The sequence below is a fragment of the Hypanus sabinus genome, chromosome 31 (assembly GCF_030144855.1).
Source record: "Hypanus sabinus isolate sHypSab1 chromosome 31, sHypSab1.hap1, whole genome shotgun sequence".
Classification (NCBI taxonomy): Eukaryota; Metazoa; Chordata; class Chondrichthyes; order Myliobatiformes; family Dasyatidae; genus Hypanus; species Hypanus sabinus.
Genome location: NC_082736.1, coordinates 35,764,416 through 35,771,695, shown reverse-complemented (window position 1 = coordinate 35,771,695; position 7,280 = coordinate 35,764,416). Strand labels below are relative to the sequence as shown.

The window sequence follows — 7,280 nt, the reverse complement described above, 5'->3', positions numbered from 1 at the left end:
CAGACACAGACACAGACACTCTCACATACACACACACACACTCACACTCACATACACACACACACACACACACTCACACTCACATACACACACACACACACACTCACTCTCACATACACACACACACACAGACACAGACACTCTCTCTCTCTTAGATACGCACACAGACACTTTCTCTCTCTCAGACACACACGCATAGAGACACACACACACTCACTCTCACATACACACATACACACACACACAGACACAGACACTCTCTCTCAGACACAGACACAGACACTCTCACATACACACACACACTCACACTCACACTCACATACACACACACACACACACTCACTCTCACATACACACACACACACACAGACACTCTCTCTCAGACACAGACACTCTCACATACACACACACACACTCACACTCACATACACACACACACACACTCACTCTCACATACACACACACACACAGACACAGACACTCTCTCTCAGACACACACACACACTCACTCTCACATACACACACACACACAGACACAGACACTCTCTCTCAGACACACACACACACACTCACACTCACATACACACACACACACACTCACTCTCACATACACACACACACACAGACACAGACACTCTCTCTCAGACACACACACAGACACTCTCTCTCTCTTAGATACGCACACAGACACTTTCTCTCTCTCAGACACACACGCATAGAGACACACACACACACTCACTCTCACATACACACACACACACAGACACAGACACTCTCTCTCAGACACAGACACAGACACTCTCACATACACCACACACACTCACACTCACATACACACACACACACACTCACTCTCACATACACACACACACACAGACACAGACACTCTCTCTCAGACACACACACAGACACTCTCTCTCTCTTAGATACACACACAGACACTTTCTCTCTCTCAGACACACACGCATAGAGACACACACACACAGTGCTGGAGGAACTCAGCAGGCCAGGCAGAACCTATGGGAAAATGTAAACAGTCGACGTTTCAGGCCGAGACCTTTCATCAGGACTGTGTTACTTTGAGTTCCAGCATCAGCAGATTTTTCTCTTGTCTGCGAAACTTGATTTTGAAATTGGGGGGTTGTGATACGGCTTCAGAAAAGATGAGAGTGGCCCCGCACGGGGCACTGTGCTGCAGGAAGGAGGTGACTGAACTGGAGGGGGTTCCGCAGGCACTGTCTGAGTGGCTGGCATTCAGTTGTGAGGAGAGTCCGGGTCTGTTTTCCTGCAGCACGGGACCGTAGTGGGATCTGCATTACAGTAAAGAAACAGGCCCTTCTGCCCATCTAGTCTGTGATTGCACTTGGTCCCTCGACCTGCCTTCGCCTGGACCATAGACCTCCACACAGAAACTCCTCGGCCATGCTGAAATATGTGCGTTCAGATTTAGCCGGACATAAGTGGGATTAACGTTACAGAAATCGTGCCAGGCAGGGCTGTAGACACACTTTGAGAAAGGGAGGACAGGTTCAGAAGGGAGTTTGAGGAAGGAGGTTCTCAGCTGGGGTTGAGTGGGGGGGGGAATCGGGGATGGACATATTTGAGTTCCTTGATATCTTTTCCAAGCACCTACTAAACTTCCTGGTATACTGAGAGGGCAACATGTGCCACACACTTCCGGAATATACTCACAGGAGAGGGTAAACTGGCACAGGCTGCCTGCATGAACGGACGGGAGGGGATGAGGGGCCTGTTCCTGCAGCGTATGAGTCTGTGGGAAAGACAGAGAGAGAGAGAGAGAGAGAGAGAGAGAGAGAGGCTTGTGTCTGTGTGAATGAGAGAGAGAGAGGCTTGTGTCTGTGTGAATGAGAGAGAGAGAGGCTTGTGTCTGTGTGATTGAGAGAGAGAGAGGCTTGTGTCTGTGTGATTGAGAGAGAGAGAGGCTTGTGTCTGTGTGATTGAGAGAGAGAGAGGCTTGTGTCTGTGTGAATGAGAGAGAGAGAGGCTTGTGTCTGTGTGATTGAGAGAGAGAGGCTTGTGTCTGTGTGAATGAGAGAGAGAGGCTTGTGTCTGTGTGATTGAGAGAGAGAGAGGCTTGTGTCTGTGTGATTGAGAGAGAGAGAGGCTTGTGTCTGTGTGATTGAGAGAGAGAGAGAGGCTTGTGTCTGTGTGATTGAGAGAGCGAGAGAGGCTTGTGTCTGTGTGAATGAGAGAGAGATGCTTGTGTCTGTGTGAATGAGAGAGAGAGGCTTGTGTCTGTGTGAATGAGAGAGAGAGGCTTGTGTCTGTGTGAATGAGAGAGAGAGAGGCTTGTGTCTGTGTGATTGAGAGAGCGAGAGAGGCTTGTGTCTGTGTGAATGAGAGAGAGAGGCTTGTGTCTGTGTGATTGAGAGAGAGAGAGGCTTGTGTCTGTGTGATTGAGAGAGAGAGAGGCTTGTGTCTGTGTGAATGAGAGAGAGAGAGGCTTGTGTCTGTGTGAATGAGAGAGAGAGAGGCTTGTGTCTGTGTGATTGAGAGAGAGAGGCTTGTGTCTGTGTGAATGAGAGAGAGAGAGGCTTGTGTCTGTGTGATTGAGAGAGAGAGGCTTGTGTCTGTGTGAATGAGAGAGAGAGAGGCTTGTGTCTGTGTGATTGAGAGAGCGAGAGAGAGGCTTGTGTCTGTGTGATTGAGAGAGCGAGAGAGAGGCTTGTGTCTGTGTGAATGAGAGAGAGAGAGGCTTGTGTCTGTGTGAATGAGAGAGAGAGAGGCTTGTGTCTGTGTGAATGAGAGAGAGAGAGGCTTGTGTCTGTGTGATTGAGAGAGAGAGAGAGGCTTGTGTCTGTGTGAATGAGCAAGAGAGAGAGGCTTGTGTCTGTGTGATTGAGAGAGAGAGAGGCTTGTGTCTGTGTGATTGAGAGAGAGGCTTGTGTCTGTGTGATTGAGACAGCGAGAGAGGCTTGTGTCTGTGTGAATGAGCAAGAGAGAGACGGTGTGTGAAAAAGTGTGTGTGAGACAGATAGATTTGTGTGTGTGACAGAGAGAGCGATCTGTGTGTGTGACAGAGAGAGCGATCTGTGTGTGTGTGACAGAGAGATAGATTTGTGTGTGTGTGTGTGTGTGTGTGACAGAGAGATAGATTTGTGTGTGTGTGTGTGACAGAGAGAGATCTGTGTGTGTGTGTGACAGAGAGAGCGATCTGTGTGTGTGACAGAGAGATAGATTTGTGTGTGTGTGTGTGTGTGTGTGTGTGTGTGACAGAGAGAGCGATCTGTGTGTGTGACAGAGAGATAGATCTGTGTGTGTGTGTGTGTGTGACAGAGAGAGCGATCTGTGTGTTTGACAGAGAGAGAGATTTGTGTGTGTGACAGAGAGATAGATTTGTGTGTGTGTGTGACAGAGAGAGAGATCTGTGTGTGTGACAGAGAGAGAGATCTGTGTGTGTGACAGAGAGAGCGATCTGTGTGTGTGACAGAGAGAGATCTGTGTGTGTGACAGAGAGATAGATTTGTGTGTGTGTGTGTGTCAGAGAGAGCGATCTGTGTGTGTGACAGAGAGAGAGATTTGTGTGTGTGACAGAGAGATAGATTTGTGTGTGTGTGTGACAGAGAGAGAGATCTGTGTGTGTGACAGAGAGAGCGATCTGTGTGTGTGACAGAGAGAGCGATCTGTGTGTGTGACAGAGAGAGAGATCTGTGTGTGTGACAGAGAGATAGATTTGTGTGTGTGTGTGTGACAGAGAGAGCGATCTGTGTGTGTGACAGAGAGATAGATTTGTGTGTGTGACAGAGAGAGAGATCTGTGTGTGTGTGTGTGTGACCTTTCCCCCAGCCCCTGTCCGGTCCCTCACAGGCCGCTGTAATCCCTGCTGACCCCGTCAATCCGACACTGCGACACCTGAGTCGGGTGTCTGCAGAGCTGCGAGCTCGCTCCTCGGCGACCGGCCGCAGACAGCGAGAAGGCCCCCTTCCCCAATTCCAACACACGTCTTCACTTCGGGCCGGAACCATCACCGGCATGAGCGGTCGCAGGTTCGAATCCCCCTCCAGGAGCGGGAGGCGGCTCTGAGGGATGTGGGAGGGAGTTTACGGGGGCGGTACTGAGGGGGCTTCGCACTGTAGGGGAGGAGTAACTGAGGGAGCCTCGCGCAGAGAGGGGGTAAAGAGGGAGCTTCGCATTCTGGGAGGGGGCGGTCGCTGAGGGAGTGAGGGCAGTGGGGGCAGCGCGGTCACGCGGGAGGGTATCGGCTCCGATCTGCCCGCGGGGTAGCAGCGAAGCGAGAGCGCGGTCAGCGCCTGGCGCAATGCGCGCTCCCGCACGGTGGGCGCGGCGCACCCGGAGCGCGCCCCGGAGACGGAGAGCGAGCAGACGGGAGGGAGCGGCGCCCAGACTTTCCCCGGGGTACCGGCGGCGGGGACACCGGCTGCAGCCTTGGACGGTGCGTGGAGCGGGGGCGAGTCCCGGCACCGGGACGGGGCGGTGGGACGGTCCGGAACAGTGTCACGCCAGAGGCGAGGAGTCCGCAAAACTTCTGTTACAGGGCGTCTCCAGGGAATGTGTCAGTATTTACAGGGCGGCTCCGGAGAGAGAGTCCGCACTTCCAGGGGTCCCGAGGAGTGTATCTGTATCATCAGGGGTCCTGGGGAGCGTGTCTGTATTATCAGGGGTCCTGGGGAGCGTGTCTGTATTATCAGGGGTCCTGGGGAGCGTGTCTGTATTATCAGGGGTCCTGGGGAGCGTGTCTGTATTATCAGGGGTCCTGGGGAGCGTGTCTGTATTATCAGGGGTTCCCAGGAGCGTGTCTGTATTTACAGGGGTCCCGGGAAGTGTGTCTGTATTTACAGGGGGTCCCGGGGAGTGTGTCTGTATTATCAGGGGTTCCCAGGAGCGTGTCTGTATTTACAGGGGTCCCGGGAAGTGTGTCTGTATTTACAGGGGGTCCCGGGGAGTGTGTCAGTATTTACAGGGCGGCTCCGGAGAGAGAGTCCGCACTTCCAGGGGTCCCGAGGAGTGTATCTGTATTATCAGGGGTCCTGGGGAGCGTGTCTGTATTATCAGGGGTCCTGGGGAGCGTGTCTGTATTATCAGGGGGTCCCGGGGAGTGTGACTGTATTTACAGGGGGTCCCAGGGAGTGTGTCAGTATTTACAGGGGTCCCGGGAAGCGTGTCTGTATTTAGAGGGGTTCTCGGGGAGCGTGTCTGTATTTACAGGGGTTCCCGGGGAGCGTGTCGGTATTTACAGGGGTCCCGGGGAGTGTGTCGGTATTTACAGGGGGTCCTGGGGAGTGTGTCTGTATTTACAGGGGGTCCTGGGGAGTGTGTCGGTATTTACAGGGGGTCCCGGGGAGTGTGTCTGTATTTACAGGGGGTCCCGGGGAGTGTGTCGGTATTTACAGGGGGTCCCGGGGAGTGTGTCTGTATATACAGGGGGTCACGGTGAGTGTGTCTGTATTTACAGGGGGTCCCAGGGAGTGTGTCTGTATTTACAGGGGGTCCCAGGGAGTGTGTCTGTATTTACAGGGGGTCCCGGGGAGTGTGTCGGTATTTACAGGGGTCCCGGGGAGTGTGTCGGTATTTACAGGGGTCCCGGGGAGTGTGTCTGTATTTACAGGGGGTCCCGGTGAGTGTGTCTGTATTTACAGGGGGTCCCAGTGAGTGTGTCTGTATTTACAGGGGGCCCCGGGGAGTGTGTCTGTATTTACAGGGGGTCCCGGGGAGTGTGTCTGTATTTACAGGGGGCCCCGGGGAGTGTGTCTGTATTTACAGGGGGTCCCGGGAAGTGTGTCGGTATTTACAGGGGGTCCCGGGGAGTGTGTCTGTATTTACAGGGGTCCCAGGAAGTGTGTCTGTATTTACAGGGGTCACGGTGAGTGTGTCTGTATTTACAGGGGGTCCAGGTGAGTGTGTCTGTATTTACAGGGGTCCCAGGAAGTGTGTCTGTATTTACAGGGGTCACGGTGAGTGTGTCTGTATTTACAGGGGGTCCAGGTGAGTGTGTCTGTATTTACAGGGGTCACAGTGAGTGTGTCTGTATTTACAGGGGGTCCCGGTGAGTGTGTCTGTATTTACAGGGGGTCCCGGGAAGTGTGTCGGTATTTACAGGGGGTCCCGGGGAGTGTGTCTGTATTTACAGGGGTCCCAGGAAGTGTGTCTGTATTTACAGGGGTCACGGTGAGTGTGTCTGTATTTACAGGGGGTCACGGTGAGTGTGTCTGTATTTACAGGGGGTCCCGGGGAGTGTGTCTGTATTTACAGGGGGTCACGGTGAGTGTGTCTGTATTTACAGGGGGTCCAGGTGAGTGTGTCTGTATTTACAGGGGTCCCGGGAAGTGTGTCTGTATTTACAGGGGGTCTCGGGGAGTGTGTCTGTATTTACAGGGGGTCCCGGGGAGTGAGTCTGTATTTACAGGGGGTCACGGTGAGTGTGTCTGTATTTACAGGGGGTCCCGGTGAGTGTGTCTGTATTTACAGGGGGTCCCGGGGAGTGTGTCAGTATTTACAGGGGTTCCGGTGAGTGTGTCAGTATTTACAGGGGTCCCGGTGAGTGTGTCAGTATTTACAGGGGTCCTGGTGAGTGTGTCTGTATTTACAGGGGTCACAGTGAGTGTGTCTGTATTTACAGGGGGTCCCGGTGAGTGTGTCTGTATTTACAGGGGGTCCCGGGGAGTGTGTCTGTATTTACAGGGGGTCACGGTGAGTGTGTCTGTATTTACAGGGGGTCCCGGTGAGTGTGTCTGTATTTACAGGGGGTCTCGGGGAGTGTGTCTGTATTTACAGGGGGTCCCGGGGAGTGTGTCTGTATTTACAGGGGTCACAGTGAGTGTGTCTGTATTTACAGGGGTCCAGGTGAGTGTGTCTGTATTTACAGGGGGTCCCGGGGAGTGTGTCTGTATTTACAGGGGGTCACGGTGAGTGTGTCTGTATTTACAGGGGGTCCCGGTGAGTATGTCTGTATTTACAGGGGGTCCCAGGGAGTGTGTCTGTATTTACAGGGGGTCCCGGGGAGTGTGTCTGTATTTACAGGGGTCACGGGGAGTGTGTCTGTATTTACAGGGGGTCCCGGGGAGTGTGTCTGTATTTACAGGGGTCACGGGGAGTGTGTCTGTATTTACAGGGGGTCCCGGGGAGTGTGTCTGTATTTACAGGGGGTCCCGGAGAGTGTGTCTGTATTTACAGGGGGTCACGGTGAGTGTGTCTGTATTTACAGGGGTCCCGGGGAGTGTGTCTGTATTTACAGGGGTCACGGGGAGTGTGTCTGTATTTACAGGGGGTCCCGGGGAGTGTGTCTGTACTTACAGGGGTCC

The 7,280-nt window shown here is 53.2% G+C and overlaps 1 protein-coding gene across 4 annotated transcripts in view; it reads left to right on the top strand.

The window, feature by feature from the left end:
* The window catches only part of LOC132384086 (calpain-1 catalytic subunit-like), a 108,060-nt gene that overhangs the window by 27,741 nt on the left and 73,039 nt on the right, over positions 1–7,280 (top strand). Inside the window, exon 1 of one of the 4 annotated variants that reach the window (XM_059955415.1) lies at positions 4,227–4,414. The exons of the other annotated variants lie outside the window; for them this stretch is intronic. The gene's annotated coding sequence lies outside the window, so the exon portion shown is untranslated. Of the gene's footprint in view, positions 1–4,226; positions 4,415–7,280 lie in introns of those variants that run through there. 4 annotated transcript variants of the gene reach the window in all.